This window comes from Ochlerotatus camptorhynchus, unplaced genomic scaffold (assembly GCF_037179485.1).
Source record: "Ochlerotatus camptorhynchus isolate MF236.1 unplaced genomic scaffold, CSIRO-AGI_Acam_v1.1 ptg000250l, whole genome shotgun sequence".
NCBI classification, from domain to species: Eukaryota; Metazoa; Arthropoda; class Insecta; order Diptera; family Culicidae; genus Ochlerotatus; species Ochlerotatus camptorhynchus.
In genome coordinates this window covers 1,182,163-1,200,834 of record NW_027040740.1, presented here as the reverse complement: position 1 = coordinate 1,200,834, position 18,672 = coordinate 1,182,163, and the positions used below count along the sequence as shown (strand labels likewise).

Genomic DNA, 18,672 nt, shown 5'->3' with positions numbered 1-18,672 from the left:
AAGAAGAAGAAGAAGAAGGGTATTTTTAAACCCATTAATGGGTTTTCGCGAAACACCGTGCGAAGGTGTTGTGTTTCGTATTCAAGTCAGTCAACTGGAACTGAAAACTCCAATAGTAGGCGTGACAACAGCTCACTTTGATATATCTCAGATGACGTAGCGGTTTGTGCTGGGGCTCTCACGCAGAAAGACTGGGTTTAATTCTTCAAACAGCTCCAATTCTACTACTAATACTGATAAATCAATACACATTAATAATACCTGCTTTTAGAAATAACTTTCATAAAAGTGCGAACTGAATATATAGAATTGATGAGGACAAAAACCTTTTTTAATTTATTTTCTAAAACTTCCGTTCAAGTTCCGCCAGAAGCTGCTTAGAATGCTCTTCAATTATTGTACCGGAGCTTTCAAGTTCTTATAACGACTTAAAAATGAGGCTGCTTAGAATTCTATAGACCACCTTCAACCAAGCTGCTTAAGCCACAAATAGCCTTTTATCAGAACTTTTGGTTACTTGGGAGTGTTAAAAGAAAGTTTTGTAGGTCACCATTGTTAGCAATCCCCAAAAAATAAACTGGTCCAAACAATAAAAATTCTAATTATATACATAGGCTAACCCCTAAATTTGTGCCTTTAGGTGAAAAACCTACTCTCTGCATGTTTCAGTTCATTTCATTGTTAGATAAACTGGCAGTTTTAGTTTGAATTTTGTATAGCGATTTTGGTTGAAATGTATGAAAAAATGACACCCCATCACTCATTCGATCATTTATAATATTCCTTAATTTCAATTTAATTCAGTTTTTCAGAAGTTGTAGTTCAAACAATGAGTAACAACTTTGCTGAAGTTGGAGGCGAACCAGCCTAAGGCTGAAAGCCTCCTAAATAAAGCTAAATTAATTAATTAACTTTGCTGAAGACTGTATCATCAACCCAGTTATATCTCTACACGGTAAAACGCTGTACAGACTGGAGAGTTATAACATGTTATAACGGTTGTCAAATAATTGCAACACAGAAACCACCATCAAGATAGCGCTATAACATGTTATAACTCTGTGGTCTGAGCGTACTATAACCGCAAAATACCCAATAATGACTATAAAAGACTTGATATTGACTACAAAGTAAGCATTTTTGAGGGAGACTGGGACTACCCATTAAATGAGTAAAAAAAAATAACCCATTTATGAGTATTTCATACTCACAAATAAATACTTACTACTTATTTTTGTAGTTGTAATTACTCATAAATGGGTAAAAAAAATTATTACCCGTGTTACGTCAAAAACAGCCGAAACATTCAAGGCCCACGCACATAAAATCCGGATCGGACTATAGTCGCTATATTCATAGCCTAGCGGATAGAATCTCGGGAACCAATTGAGCTGTCAAATAGCGGAACCAATCGAGCAAATCACGAACAACAACAGAAAAGAGCACATCTGCAATTGCGAACAAAACTTCGGAAACCCTTTTCTCGTAACTCAAGGCTCGCCTACGCTAACTAACACCATCTTTGGGTTGAGGGAAGCTTCCCATATCGGATGATGCCGGTAATTTGCGTTCGATTGGCGAGGAAAAAAGAATAATCAACGTTTTGTTTTTAAAAGTTGATAGTACCTTTTCAATTCTTGGTCTACAATATATTGAATTGGTTCCGGTTTTTGATAGATCGAAATTCTATCCGCCAGACTATGAATATAGCGACTATAGATCGGACGCGTTGCGGCAAAGTGACAGCTAAATCAATTGTCTATCTGTCAAATTTACGTAAACGCAACGCAAACGGATCTAATGTGGGTGGCCCTTCAGATAGTGTTTTCTCACCTAAAGGCACGAGATCGCCAATGAGATCGACTCAAATTTTAGTCGAACTGACTCATAATTGCAAAAAGTGGAGCCACTCAGTTTGTGACTAAGCCTACACGAAACAAAAATCAATTATTTTATCCATGTGTTTCACTTATACATTTTTGCCAAAACATCAGCCTTATACATTCCATAAGACAAACTACATAGGTCCTATAAGAATGCATAAAAGGTATGTGTGACCGATTATACATTTCATTTGACACATGATCTTCATTAGCTTTTTGCAAGGCGTCTGCTTATTAGTTGACTTATACATTTTATGAATAATCAGCAATAGAAATTTGCCAAAAGGTATAAGGATATTTCTATTCGTGTATTCTACTCATTTATCAGTAAGTGAAGAAAACTGGTGGCGAGCGTTTAAGTTTTACTCGCTGATTTGAGCTATACAACGGGAAAAGAGCTCAAATCATCAGTTGTTTACATTTACTTACTTTTGTTTACATTTCGCGGTGAGTCAGAGTTACTCACTGTCATAAAGAAAAGTAACTCAGATGTGCCGTTTTTCTCTATTATTGACAAGTGAGTAGGACTGACTCACACACTGAGTTATTTGGTTGACCGCGTGGATGTTGGCCCGTGAAAAATATGATCTATTATTTGTTTTTGGTAAGTTTTAATAAGTTAATAAGTTGCATAAGCTGCCTGTATTGTGTTGCAATATACGAACAAAAGGCACCTATTAAAAAAAATAAAGAATATTTCTATACATTTAATTTGAATTGTGCTACTGTTTTCAGTAAAGTTCATTCCTTCATTTAACGTCGGTCTCTGTTCCGCAATCTAGTGCCAATCACAAACGGACATCGATTGCCATCCATTGACGGCAATCTAATGTGCAGGAAGGCAGCTTCCACACGTGCGTAGGATATCGCACCCATTCAACACACATGGGCCGGGACCACCGGATTTACTTCTCTTCCGAGAGAAGACGTGACCAGCGATTTGTATGCCTCAGAAAAATCCCACCGCCTCGGCTGGGATTGAACCCAGACCCATTGGGGTGTGACAGTAGTCACACTTACCACTACACCACTGGTGCCGACTTCAGCAAAGTTGTTTCTCATAGTTTAAACTACATGGGCAGACATTCTTAGCATTATCGAGTTTACTGTACCAGCTCTATCTAGGCACGAAAGAGTGAAAGAGTGTTATTTTTCCATATATTTCAACCAAAATCACCATATAAAATTTAAACTAAAAGCACTCGTGTTACATCCGAATGAGCTGTTACTTTCATAGAGAGGTTTTCTCACTTAATTGAATAAATCTGTGGCTTGGCTCGTTGAAAAAGAGAGGTATGCATGTTTACAACTACGCCGGCGCCGTCACCAGATAAACCTGGATTTTGATTCACTTTGTTAATGATAGCCCTATCAATTGTTTTCGATGGACGTTATGGACATTTGGTAGGTAACATCAAATCAATTTCTTATACCTTTGAACAGTTTTTGCAAAACTTGATTTATGAAACTATATCTGCAATTTAATTGAAACTTTCAATGGATGTTGTACCAAGTAGAAGGCGATCTGCAGACCCTTCGCATACTATGAGGCTGGCAACGTGTGGCCATGTATCTAAAAGAGTGGAGATGACTTCTTCGGACAGCAGAGGCCCTAGCCTGGTAGGTAGGTACGTCCCCACTGGAACTTTACGCCGGCTCTCAACATAGTGTTCATTGAGAGTTTTCTAAGCCTGTATCAGTTTTGCATTAGTATGTGGCATGTACAATCATGCCCATATGCCTATATGCCCAGAAAAAGTCGATACATTTTCCATCCCGAACCGGGAATCGAACTCAGCCGCTTCCAGCATGGTCTTGCTTTATAGCTGAGCCTTTCTCGACTGTGCTAAGGGAACATTTCACATAATAATTCCTGTACAAAAATTGAAAACAATATAAATTAAGGCGTTTTATTACAACGATTTGTTGATTGGCCAATAAAGTTTTCAAACTAAAAAGAATATAATGTACCCTACTTCTTTGGCTGCATTACATCATTGCATTTCCACAGTTGTTAATTGTGAGCTTTCAAAGCCTGTTCCATTTTTACATTCAGTATTATTGTGTGGTAAGTACAATCATACTCTATGGTAGTTTAATTTGCTAAAGCTGCAATTAAACGGTGCTAATTAAAAATTTGTTTAACTGGAATCCTAGGCCCAATGGCGTTGCGCACCTGATTAATTGAAATTTTAACTATTTTAACTAATGTAGTTCTACGTTATTTATCTTTTCCCAAAGATTTTTCCAAGCAAAATTTGCAATGCATATTTGGAATGTGTGGAATAAATTAAGATCACCGGTTCACTGATTCAAAACATATTATTATTTTTACGAAAGAGGTTGAACGTTCTACTGAAGAAATATTTCACTACTATAAAAGTTCACGGATACATACATACTCTGAAGTACGCTAGCTTTTCTGGTTGCGCAATATATTTCATTTCCGGTTTTTCAAGCGATTGTCGAATTCATTCCACATACGATACAATCCCTCAAGGTTGGCTATAAACTGCCTAGGAAGCGATATGTTTGTGAAAGTTGATTGCTTAGAACAAGATCTGGGAATATTGTGATGGTTTATGTGCGTTGCTTGCAAGAGACCTTCTTCAAAATATAACAGACTTTATTTATAACGGAGTTAATAGAAACGAGATGTTAGACATTTTTAAATGCAGCATAACCTAACACGATTAATTAAGCCAAACTTCTAGTCATAGACTGAACCACAAAAATAAAATTTCTAATTTTACATAGGCCATCCTCTAAATTTATTCCTTGAGGTGAGAAAGCCATTGTATTTCTGGAAGTTTCAGCTCATTTGGTTGTACGATAAGCTGGCACTTTTAGTTTACATTTTGTATTAGGATTTTGTTAAAAATACATGAAAATATATCACCCCTACGCTGTTTAAATCATAACAAAGTTTTCATATTCTCGATTTGATTCAGATTTTAAAAACTTGTAGCTCAAACAATGAGTAACAACATTGCTCAACACTGCATCATGCATTCAGTTAGTTTTATTGAGAGATTCGCTTTTGAATGTATATAAGCATTTTGTATATGAACATTTCAACCAAATCCTCTGCAAAAACATTAACCCAAAAGGCCCAATCCGTGTTACAGCTGAAGCATTTAGAGAGTGGTTATCTCATCTAAAGACAGGATGTTGGCCTGTGGAAAATATGAAGTATTTATTTTTTAGTGGTAATCTAGTTGATACGTTACATAAGCTGCATATTGCAATATACGAACAAATTGCACATATAAATTCAAGAATGAAAATCTCCATAATACTAACTTAAATCGTGATGCTGTCTTGAGCCAAGTTGGTCCTTATAGTTTAAGCTACATGTGAGCAACTCCCTACGAATACGCAAATCGGTTTATTTTTGTTTTTTTTTTATTTGGTTGAAAATTTGCGGAAACATTCCTTATGACCGACAATGACATTTTACATCTTCATATCGCCATTTTGAATCCAGCCTTAATTTGAAAAGTGCATATAGAAAAATATCAAGCTTATCTTCAGAAAATTTTTACTCGAAAACTGTTTGTCCGATATTGCAGGTAATAGATGAGACTAGTTGAAAAAAAATATGCACTCTCAAAAAATTTATCCAACTTTTTTTTTCTATAGGCCCTTTTCAAAAATAAGGCTGGATTCAAAATGGCGATATGAAAATGTAAAATGGCATTGTCGGTCATTAGGAAGGTTTCCGAAAATTTTGCGAATTCGTAGAGAATTGCTCTAAAATTCATAGCTTAATCGAGTTTGGTGAACCAGTTCTATGCTTGAAAGAGTGAAAAAAGTCACTTCCGAACTGATTAAAAAATGAAGAACCCAATTTTTAGCACAATAAGCATATTATTGTCTGAATAAGCTCTCATCCGACTTTCAATGTTTGTTGAGCATGTTCTCCTTTAAGATACCATATGGTAACCCTAGTTCAGTAAATTTAATGAATTCGTATAATTTAATTGTTATTCTCACTTGTTTGTAAGTATGTGTAAGCAATGTAGTATTATTGGTAATCAAAAAGTTAGTGTAACATTTCGAAATATGATGTATCAAAAACTGTAGTTTCACATGAACAAAATAGGGTTGTTTAAGGGTATTCAGATAAATACATATTCGCAATTTTGATGAGATGAGCCAACTGCCTAAAAATATCGATAATAAAGTAAAAAAAAACATTCGTAATCACCATCCCGCCCCTAGGTGAGAATTTGCATGGGACCGAGCAGAAAATTTGTTAGTTTAGTGTCAAAAAGTGAAGTTGTTATTTTGAAATCTTGATTCGCTAATCGAGATGAAAGTCTATGAAATCGAAAAAATATATCACTGTGCTCAGAAAATAAAGCTCTTTCACATGACGTTTGAAGCCGATATATTTTTTTTAAAAACAAAGAACTCAATTGAAGAGCTACTTTTTTAGCTTCAGTCATGCTCATGTATATTTAAAAACAATGTGTAAATGAAATTGAGTACTAATTTAGTTTTGTATTTCTGGTTAAGATCACGGTATTGGTATTATCGGGCCTGAAATGATGATTTTAGTGAGTTTTAGTAAACTATTTATTTTTCTGAAATGATCAATTTAAGCCCAATAATATAATATTTATTTATGCATTTCAAATTGTGTTCTAGAATTTCAAATATAATATATTTGAAATTCTAGAACACAATTTGATTATATATAAAAAAAATAAGGATGTGTTTTTAAAATGATAATGATTGTTATAGGGGAAATGTTGGCCTATGGATTTAACATTGAAACCACCGCTAAAAATCAGCTATTTATCAATTTTATCTAGATGGACGCGTCATTAGGACTGAATATGGATACAACGATATTCCTTTTGTCTGATCGTCAGTGTATAGAAAAAAACTGAAATATCCGGATAATGTAAGTCTCAGCTCTAGAACGCATACCTTTCTAACCAAACATGAACTATCATTACGTTAAAATCAATTTTAAATGTCAATCCAAGATGTGTGCAGCATATATGAAGTTCTATCAAATTATGAAAAATTTAAATTTGTCCAGCTGTAACATGTCTTCCTAGTTGTCACACGAAAAAGTTCACGCGCTTCAGTGGTTTCTATCAGGAAATCACATATAAACGTCAGGAAGCACACGCCGGCTCTGCAAATAGAAATCAGAAGTGACCTCATTTTTATTTGGTATACAAGCCTTGGAAAAATGAGAGGTCGATTGAAAAACGGAATTTGTTTTCTTGAAGATACCATTACGAGTGATTGTCTGTATCCGCAACAAGTGTAACATCAGCAACGTAGTGTAGTCATTATTTTTTCATAGTTACGTAGAACCCAGTTTATTACAACAAGTTAAATATTTAAAACATCTACTACACCAGAAGATGAAAGAAACAATATGTATAAACATACAAGTTGCACAAACCTTTAGATGATTGTTCGGAGAAATTCCTTTCCACTGATATTTCGATTGTCTGTGTCAGAAAGATACAGGTGTGCCGCTTAATATGCTGGATCAATGGTATGTTGCTCGATCGTCACCTCTTTTCTTTATGTACACATATACAACTGCACGTATGTGTATATTGATCATAGAACAGCTAGATCAGCTTGTATACATCAGTGTATGTGATAGATGCGAAGGAATTTGTCACGTCACTTGTTTTTCCGTGTCGATCAAATCACTTGTACGGTTTAACTTTTTATACTTCTCGCAATTACAAAATTGCTATTTTGTAAATTTTACAGTTTTTCAATTTTTCTTTAGTTTTACCATAAAACATCAAAATGTCCGTTTACCTTAGTATATTGTTTGTTATATTTTCTTCAACGCAGTAATTGACAATCAAGATGGCTGGCAAAATTCAAAATTCTCACAAATCTTGCCCAATGCATATTATTTATATGAATAAAATGAACTTGCACTTCAACTATAAACGTATTATATTAGCGGTTAAACACATTACGCACCCGTGAATAAATTTTCTCATCAATCACTTCGTAAATGTTATAGCGGAAACTGTACACGTAGATAAAAAATATTAGCACAATGCAATTGTACAGCTTTCGTGACACTTTTTTATATAGTTGTATTTTAAATTCCGTAACTTGTTCAATTTGTTAACAAAAATGTTTATCCATGGATATGACCTTCTTTCTCAAATAAGCAATCAATTAGTCTACCATAGACTTAAAGATGATGTTGGACTGTCAAGCCCTGCAAAGTAACTGCTGCAAGACGATCGAAGCAACCGAACCACTCGCGATCGCGAAGGTGGTTCAACAGAAGTAACATGAAGAAAACGATGTTGCCCGCCTGTTGAGGTTCCTATGTGTACAAGCAAAACAGGCGGGTTCGTCGTCTGTAAATATGAGCAAAGGAATGTAAAATACATTTAAACTCACTTGTTTCCACTAACACATAAAGTCATGTCAGTCAAAGATAGCTAAGTTTTTGCCACCAGTGCTTACAGATTAATGAAAATTGTTGAAGGAAAGTTTACTAAACAAATAGATTGAATAAAAATTACACAACAATCCCTTAATTTATGCGGTGGGTGGTACCGCTATTTTTGGGCTGTCCTTCAACCAATCGAGCTGATTTTCGGTAGATAACTAGTTTATGGTTGACATTAATCACATACACAACATCAGCGTAATTGGGGTTAAAGGACAGCCGAGAAACAGGGAGAAAATAGAGAAAATTGAGGGAGTACTGTATTTCTTGTGATGTGTCTCCCATTAACGTAGGATTTCAGTATATGGTGGCAGTCCTTATTAAGGTACACCGGAGCAAGTTGAAATGCGGGGTGAGTTAAAATGGTAAGCAAAACTATTAGTGGAAGTAATTATTCACTGTGATTATTTGTAACAGTAACGGATAGTTAAAAATAGTTTAGCGAGCTCCTCAGCTTTGTTTATTTTCGTAAGTTATGAAATTTACAACAATATTTTTTTCTATTACAATTTCTATTCTTAATAACTGCCCTTGAACTGGTTGTTGAATGTTAATATGATTCAAGGTATCACATGATGGTTTTTGATCATGGTCAGAAACTGGTCACTTCTCCGGGCGGTATCGAAACATGTCCAGGTGTGTTTTTTTTATTCTAAAGTGATTCGAGGTGTCACATGATGAGTTTTATTAGTTTAAGGTCAGAATTAGCTTCATGCCCAATATAAACCAAAGCATGTTCCGGCCATATTCATGAACCGGTTGACCGATTCCAAAAATATTCAAAAACACTCTATTTACCTATATGTAGTACCTTTCATTTGCCGACTGTTGCGTCCAATTCGGTTTAGTGGTTGCCAAGAAAAATGTCTTAATAATTATTTCGTGGACACACATACACACAAATACATACACATACACATGGTGTAACGTTCTCCGGCTTGTTGTAAATATTTTGATCTATTACTACGTTAGATTAAAAAAAATATTCATTTTTAATAAATATTTACATTTATATATATATATATATATATGCTAAAATTCTATAGCAGTAATTAAATTTAATGAATTACAGATTCAGCTTCCTGGATCTCTCGCTCTAAAAAGCTTATTAAATTTAGGATTAAAGCTCTTGCGTATATTGTGTACAGATTGTTATTGTAAGGATTAAACGTAGATGGCCCGCATAGTTTAGAATCACAGTGTACTGTGGTAATTCGTGTAATTTAATTGATTAAGTATTTGTAAAGTCAAAAACGATAACTACACACTTAGATTATTTTACCGAAATCTGTGAAATTTTACCGAAATCTCAACAGCTGAACGTTCGGTAAAAAGTTCGGTGATTTTTCACAGATTTCCTGTAATTTTTCACAGATATTCGGTGAAAAATTACAGAAAATCTGTGAAAAATTACCGAACTGTTTACCGAACGTTCAGCTGTTGAGATTTCGGTAAAATTTCACAGATTTCGGTGAAATAATCTTAGTGTGTATTGTATTTGAGCTTTATCGCTAATTTTGATAATCGTATGGGGCATTTCAGTTTCAAGTCGGTTTGTGAGCAGTAGTGTCAGCAGCAGTCACAAAGGGCGAACACACTGCTTGCGTAAATTTTCGTTTAAAATGGATCATTTTAGATGGCTGAGTTTTGAACCCACCACAGCTTGCATTTGGCGCTACTGTATACGGACGATCCAATGTAAAATACTGTGGTAGCCACAGTACGGTGCTGTCAAAACCTCAGCATCTTCAATGATCCATTGAAAGGTAAATTATCTCACAATTTATTTCTTTGTAGGGTAAACGCTCCTATAGTTGCGGTACGTTAGAAGCGTTAGGTTCCTATAGTTGTGTATGGAGACTCCGTACACAACTATAGGAGCCTAACGCTACTAACGTACCGCAACTATAGGAGCGTTTCCCCTATATGATTCTAATATTCTTTTTGCGTTGGACATCAGCGTCCAACGGGCGCTTTTATTATACGGCCTAAAGGCTCGTCTTTTTTCCACCATCTTTGTCTTAAGTGCGCGTGACGAAGGACCGGTGTGGATCTTCGCTTGGCCCGCCAGATTGCTGGCAGTAAAACGGGGTCGATAGGAATCGACTGGCGTGCCTGCGTTCGGAAACGAATGATCGGGTAGAGTACCGGTCTTGACGACATCCTCCCCCGTACCTTTAGTTCGGCTGCTGTTCCCTCGGCGACGCTAACAACTCGAAGCGTCCAGATCGTTTTGGTCCGGAGACGAATTCAACCATCTTACCGTTCGACAGTAAACTCATCGCACGCCATCCGTAAGCCCCCTGGCTGAAGATCATCCACTGACAGCCAAAATAAACCCTGCGCATGGATGTTCACTCATGGTCTTGACACACAAATCAACACTCACACTTACACATACACCGCTATGCTTAAAGAAAAAAAAAGAATTAATACCTATACATGAAAATGAATTTAACATAATTTAACATAACATAACATTCTAATGTGAAGATACTGGATGTCCAAAAACTGGGCTCAGTATCTGTCAGCGAGGTTAAAAAGAGTTTTACCAACAATCAATACGAAACTAACGATTTTAAATTGGCTTACTTTTTGACTAGCCTATTGGTCTCAAGCAAACGATTAACGTACCCCATTCTAGTCGAAATTCTAGTACTACGCAATGTTTGTTTTGATTTGCTATAAAAGTTTGACAGATACAATGAGGGGTATTGGTTTTTCCTATGTTTCGAGGGGTAAATCGATTAGCTTGGGACTGAAGAGAGTACCAGAGCTGAGCCAAAAAGTTGAGCACGTTATTTTGGGACCTTCTAGTTACCTCTATGGTTTTACCCCCACAGACTCGTTCCGTGTGACCTTTTCTGGTTCAGCCCTTCCCACTGCATCGAGCTGGGAAAACTTCGATTACCTGTGCGTTTGTTCGTTCCCCGGGTCATGAACTGCCAAAACTGTAAGCAGTTGGGACATACGGCCTCTCACTTTGGCAGCAAGGTTCGCTGTTCCAAATGCGGGGAGAAGCACGAGGATGGCGCCTGCACAGTCACTGCACCAAAATGCGTATACTGTAAGGGAACTCCTCTCATGGTCTCTCGTCGTGCCCGGTGTACAAACAACGCGGGGACAAATTATTACGCTCACTCAAGGAACGTTTCCGGCAGTCTTTTGCAGAAATGCTTAAGACGGCCACACCATCGACCAACGACAAAAATCCATTTTTTTTTTGTCGGATGACGAGACTGACACTGACTTGGCTGAGGAGGGAACTTCTTTCAATTTTCCGAAAGGTTCTGCACGGAAACGAAAACGCATCCGTTCGCGGAAAGTTGCAAGTCAAGAACCCCAAATCAGCTTGCTCAAATCAAGGAGTGGTGGAAAAAAGGAGACTTCTCGATGAACATTTCAAATGGTCCTATCTGCTTTGATCGATTCTCTTCATCGACTTTCTCTTTTCATAACCACTGCTATGCAAACAGATTTCGCGCTAATTCTACCACTTGGTTTGATAAAGGAGGTTCTTATCTAGCGTCCAAAACGTCAAATACAACAGGGAAAGGTTTTGCAGCTGAGTTATTGACGAAAGAGATAGTCGATGAAGAGAATCGATGAAAGCAGATAGGACCTTTTGAAATGTTTATCTAGACTTCTACTCCTCCTGGATTCCGCAGAACTGACTATACTCAGGATTTTCCATCTCTCCCGGGGACATTGAAAATCCCTGATACCCGAATTTTAAAAACAGAAGCCTCTTCTTCATCCGGGCTGTTGATGACATTGTGGGCGGTATCCTCAACTCGGATAAAGCAAACTATTTCTCGATTCATTGTTGCAAAGATTTGCTTTGCACTTCATTTTGAACTTTTGAGCACGAAACAAAACAAAACTGCACAACGAAGAGCTTTATGATGGCATGAACTTTTTCACAAATGCCAGTAAGATCATAATTTTTCATGGTTGCCAAAACATCTTTTTGTGCTTCCGCTTATCTATAGAATCTATAGTATCTATAGTGATTATGATCTTCCAGATTTCTTGAGTGTGAATAGTTCAGGCACAGACAAACAGACATAACTCTCGCAAGTTGTTCATCGAACAAGCATTTAACGGACAATTTAAAAGTATCGTAGTTGGTAGTACCGCCACCGGTGGCGCGCATAGTCAATTCCCTTGCGTTTGACGTTTACACACTACCGCCATCTGTTCAGTGTAGTGCCCACTACAGTATACTCAACAGATGGCGGATATGTTTTAGCGACGATGTTTTACAGTGAGAAATATTCAATGTGTTATGTCTGTTTGTCTGTGGTTCAGGTGCAAATCAGTTCAGATCTATGAAAAATCGTAAAATATGGCAATTACTGATGGAAATTGGCAAAATGTTTAATGAAAAATGCTTTAATTTGCGTTTTGTAAAATCCTCATTCTGATGTAAATAAACGGTTTGGCTGACGTTTCCTCTCGAACTCGCTTGGCGCACTCTACATTGGTGGTGCATTAAAAAGACCTATTGAAACCGAGCAATCTTTATTTTATCATTTGCAAAAATAAGAAAACTCTGATATTAATAAAAAACAATGCGTCCCCATCATATTTAAATTCTATAAATTAATATTTTTTACACATTTTGCAGTAAAAACCGCACTTGAAAAATGTGTAAAAAATACTCTTCTATTGACGCTATTTCAAAACTACCCAAATTTGGGTAGAATCCACCCAGATCTGTCAAAACTGAACCTACCCAAAAATGGGTAAACTATGTTGGGAGTTACAAGTTGACAAATGAATAACATTGACATGAATCCGATCGAAATAGTGAAAATAATGTTTTGTTTTTGAATATAATTAATTAATCAAACATCATAATTTTAAAATCTGTGTAATCTGTTTAAATCCTAAAAATCTGTAATCTGTGAAAACAGATTCTTGGTTTTAAAAACTCTGAACAATCTGTAGAAATACAGAATTATCTGTAGTTTTGGTAACCCTGCCTCAAAGATAAATTAAATCAAAAAAGCTTAAAAAATATGCAGATTCTCGCTTCACCTTATTGAGTCCGAGCCATGATTACTTCGGCAGTAGACATGCATGATTAAATTCGAAATAATCTTTCCAGTATTAAATGTTATTCTTTTTCAATACTGATAGGGGAAATGAAGGTAATGTCGGCCTGAGTGTTCCTAATTTGGGCCCATTCATAAATTCAGCAATCGACTAAATTTTCAATAGCAACCAAAAATATCCATTAGTAACGTCCCAATAACGCGTTCATCTAGATAAAAATGATAAATACCAAATTTTTAGCGATGTGCCCAATATAGGATCCATAGGCCAACATTAAAGACATTTCCCCTATATAATCAAAAAAGATTATTAGTTATTAAATTATTAAAATAGAATAAAAAATTATTAAATTTATTCCAAAAAGATAATCTTCAATCTAATCAACCCTGATTAAACTGGGATTAATATCAGATGCTTATTTTTTTTAGAAAGAGAGTATTAATTTTTAATCATTCGATATGCTTAAACCACAGGCAAACAGACATAACACATTGTATATTTCTCACTGTAAAACATCGTCGTTAAAACATTACCGCCATCTGTTGAGTACACTGTGGTGGGTAGCACGCTGAACAGATGGCGGTAGTGTGTAAACGTCAAACTCAAGGGAAATGACTATGCGCGCCATAGGTGGTGGTACTACCAACTACGACACTTTTAAATTGACCGTTAAATGCTTGTTCGATGAACAACTTGCGAGTGTTATGTCTGTTTGTCTGTGCTTAAACTGAGTTTAATGTAATGTGATTAAATTGCAATCAAAATGGGAATAGTTTAATTTATCAGTGCGGCCTATAAGGTGATCCAAGAGACGTTTCTCAGTGGCACTGACAGCTAGATATCTAGAGTTTGTGAGTGATCTGGTGTTAATGGTGCTGAATGTAAACATAAACAAAGCAGAAATTCATATGAGAATAAACTGCCAGTTCTACTGTGATCTGTCAAAAGTTCTGGTAAACAAAAAAGTCAACTGGTGGCAACTGTCTCGTGGACAGCCTTATCGGATGAAGATAAAAATTGATTCGGTCGAAGCGCTTCTTTTCTTTTCGGGAATTATGGGTGCAAACCTTCATACCACGCGTTTTCATTGACGTCGTTCGGTAGCTTATTAACTAAAGTATCCTACCAAACGCATAATTGACTTGTTAACTCTGAAATCATGGATTTATTTAAAGTTTTCTGCTCGATAGGCCCAAAATGGGCAATCAGGCCGAAGTAGTTCTCTACCCTAGTAGTTTGCATTTGACTACGGCAAAAATAATTACTTACTCGTGTGTATTTTCTACCCAAAATTAAGTTCAATTGGCTCAAATTTGAGAATACCGCAACTCACTAAACGGATAGAAATCTCCTTATACCTTTTGGCAAATTTCTATAGCTGATTATTTATAAAATGTATAAGTCAACTAATAAGCAGACACCTTGCAAAAAGTTAATGAAGATGATGTGTCAAATAAAATGTATAAGCGGTTACACATACCTTTTATGCATTCTTATAGGACCTAAAGAGCCTGAATTTATAAAGAGACGACATCTTATCCATTTGACAGGTCTTCTGTTCGATTGGAATGACTTTTACTATGACTTTGACAGACAATTGATTGTTCCAATTTTGACATGTCGCCTCTTTATACATTTAGGCTCTTTAATAGGACCTATGTGGTTTGTCTTATGGAATGTATAAGCACAAACGAAGTGACAGACGACTAACTGGCGAAGAAATCAATAAAATAATGTGGTTCGCTGTAATAGAATTTTCTTAGAAGCTTGTGCCATCATCCACCAGATGGGATAGTATTTTTGTTTTGGTTTTGCACAAAGCTGATTTTGTGTACAATGATTCTTTGACAGTGTGCAAAGAGTGCGTATCATTTTGTCATTTTTTATGCATTTCAGTTATGAGTAGAGTGAAAGAGGTAGAACCAAAACATTCTAGTACATTTGGTGAAAATGCTACTTCAATCCAGTAGTAGCAACAATCAATACGAAACTAACGATTTTAAATTGGCTCATCACTTTAGTAGCCTATTGGTCCCAAGCAAACGATTAACGTACCCTATTCTAGTTGAAATTCTATTACTACACTATGTTTGTTTTGATTCGCTATGAAAGTTTGACAGATAACATCAGGGGTGTGTGGATTCATGCAGAACATGCAGGGGTGAGTGAAATAGCTTGGGACTGCTTGGGACCGTTGTTCTGGTACTGAGTGAGCCAAAAACAATAATGATTTTCTTCGGGACCCAGTGGTCTTAGAGTTACCTCTATGGTAGTAGTGTTGCCATGTGGTACAATCCAGTAGTAGTGGTGTTGCCATGTGGTACACTGAAAAATTGCAATAGCAGGTTAGTCACCAAAGTTTTCGAGCCGCTCCGTCTGTCACTTCGTTTGTGGTTAAGGCTGATGTTTTGGCAAAAATCTCGGCAAAAATGTATAAGTGAAACACACGAATAAAATAATTGATTATCGTTTCGTGTAGTACACTCAAAGATCAATTAAATCAAAAAAGCTTAAAAAGTATGCAGATTCCCGCTTCACCTTATTGCAGGCCAGTGACAAGGCCCATACTTACAGCAGCGTTTGACAGTAGGCAGCATGTCCCGGGCTCAAATCGTTTATTTTGCTGTTCTGGGCCCGCTGCCACGGTATAACATGATGCCTACGCGCCTGCCACTGGGCTGCCTTATTGAGTCTGAGCCATGATTACTTCGGCAGTAGTCATGCATGATTAAATTTTAAATAATCTTTCCAGTATTAAATTTATTCTTTTTGAATGTTAATGTATAATCAAAAAAGATTTAAATTCAATCAAAAATTATTAAAATAATTAAATTTTATTCAAAAAAGGTAATTTTCAATCTACACTGATAAATTAAACTATTCCCATTTTGCTTGAAATTTAATCAATTTGACATTATACTCAGTTTAATCATATTGAATGAATAACAATTAATACTTTCTTTCTAAAAAATAGACATTTGATATAAAACCCAGTATGATCATGGTTGATTTGATTGAAAATTATCTTTTTTGAATAAAATTTAATCATTTTTGATTTTATTTTAATAATTTTTGATTGAATGTTAATCTTTTTTGTTTACATATTAATATTCAAAAAGAATAAAATGTAAAACTGGAAAGATTATTTCGGATTTAATCATGCATGACTACTGCCGAAGTAATCATGGCTCGGACTCAATAACGTGAAGCGGGAATCTGCATAATTTTTAAGTTTTTTTTTTAATTTTATTTATCTTTGAGTGTAATCAACCATGATAAAACTGGGTTTAATACTCGGTTTAATATCAAATGTTCATTTTTTAGAAAGAGAGAATTTATTTTTAGTCATTCCATATGATTAAACCACAAACGAACGTTTGTGATTAAATTGAGTTTAATGTCAAATTGATTAAATTTCAAGCAAAATGAGAATATTTTAATATACACGGACAGAAAATTGTTTGCATTGAACCCTCGATTGAACCAAAAAAAAAAACTTTAGTTGTATTTAAACAAACAATTCCGGTTGAAATTATATTGCATTTTGTTGTTTCAATAAAACTTAGTCATAGAAATTCAAAATAGGATTCTTTTTGTTTTAATAAGCCTCTTTTCAACTGCAACTATTGTAAAAATAACAATAATTTATTATTAAACCGACAATAGTTCATATTAATTTAGCATTTATTTGCTGTGTCCATTGCCCGGGCCATGAATGCAAAAATTACTACCAACCATTCCCTCGTTTTCAACCGGACAAAAATGTAAACAATAACAAAACTTGTGAATTTCGGGAAATAAGTGCAAAATTTCCGAAAATCGTGAGACTTGAGGCAAGTAAGTATGCTGCAGTTCGAGCTGCAGTTGCTACATATAATCAATTTTCTGTTTTTTTCCTTGATTTTTTTCCGTCGATCTGGTTTTCCGTACTGAGTACCAATGCTGCCGACGCCAGGAAGGCAGCTCCCACACCTGGACCCTACATATCGACCCATCCACTAATTAACCGGGAACCAATGGCTTTACTTCCCTTCCGAAGGATGATCAGTGAAAAATAAAACAAAACATAAAAAATGGCCATATTATTGAATAATTATTTGAATCAATAAACATATTTTTATTTCTACTGCGTGAATTGTCAGACTTCATAAAATAATATGATTGAATCAACAAGAAATCTCTTTTAAAAACAAACATATTTTTGTTGTTGACCCAGCTGCCAAATTTGACAGCTTACGTCAAAACCATGAAAGCTCTTGTAAATTCGAAAAGATTTTCTTTTTGATTTAACAATCCATGGGTTTTGAGGAACAAAAATACTGGATTGTTGAAACAATAATGATTTCTTTTTGCAGTCAAAACAAAATGAAATTCTTATTAATTTTACGTCAAATATTATTACGTTTAAAATATTTTTTTCTGCGTGTATCAGTGTAGCTTATTGAACGATAGTCATGAGAAAGTCGAATCTCTCGCTCCGTTTTTGACAACAACAAAAAGTGAGAGTGGGATGCAAAACTCAAAATTACCCAAAATTAATTAAAAAGAACTTAAATTTAGGGTAATTTTTTTTCTCTGTGTGGACTTCAGAAGAACTTTTCCTATTGGCGTTGACGGCGACTCTGTAGCTCTTTACTCCTATGAGAAAATCCATAAGCAAACGTCAGACTGTGCGTGAAACATGGCGGACTTTGTACTATCCTTTCACTCCACCGAAAATTCCCATAAGAAACTGTCTACATTTGCTGGAAGAGCAAATTTTTCGACAGTGCCGTCAACGCCAATTTTCCATGAGGACCAACTTTTATGGCGGTACACTCAGAAAATATTCAAATCTAAAGCCTGGTACGCATCTGAAAAGTAATGACGTTTTTACGTGCTACGGGATAGGACACGGAATGCTAAAGAAATTTCTTTTCCTTAGCATTTCTTGACCCAGTACGCAGTTCAAAAGAAATCGGTAAAGGAAAGATCGATTACATTAGTATCGTGATCGACATGAAGGTGGCGCATTCTGAATGCAATTTCACTTTCCTTGCGGAATAATAGTCTGATCAATTATTCCGTTAGGTAATGTTGGCGTTTATTGCAAAACTGATGTTTTGGATGCATTTAAACAACATAAACACTAATAAGTGTTGATTTTACAATTTGACCACATCTCCCTATAATCTCAAAATTTAGCAGCCTATAGCTGTCAAATTTTCTTTTGGGAAAAATCCTCAAAAATTACTTTTCCGTTTTCTTTTCAGCTGCGTACTAGGCTTA

The 18,672-nt window shown here is 35.7% G+C and overlaps 1 protein-coding gene across 1 annotated transcript in view; it reads right to left on the bottom strand.

The window, feature by feature from the left end:
* The window catches only part of Myo10A (Myosin 10A), a 105,367-nt gene extending 97,232 nt beyond the window's left edge, over positions 1-8,135 (bottom strand). The window contains exon 1 of the mRNA XM_065226386.1: positions 7,312-8,135. The gene's annotated coding sequence lies outside the window, so the exon portion shown is untranslated. The remainder of the gene's footprint in view (positions 1-7,311) is intronic.
* Between the last annotated feature and the right edge of the window lie 10,537 nt (positions 8,136-18,672).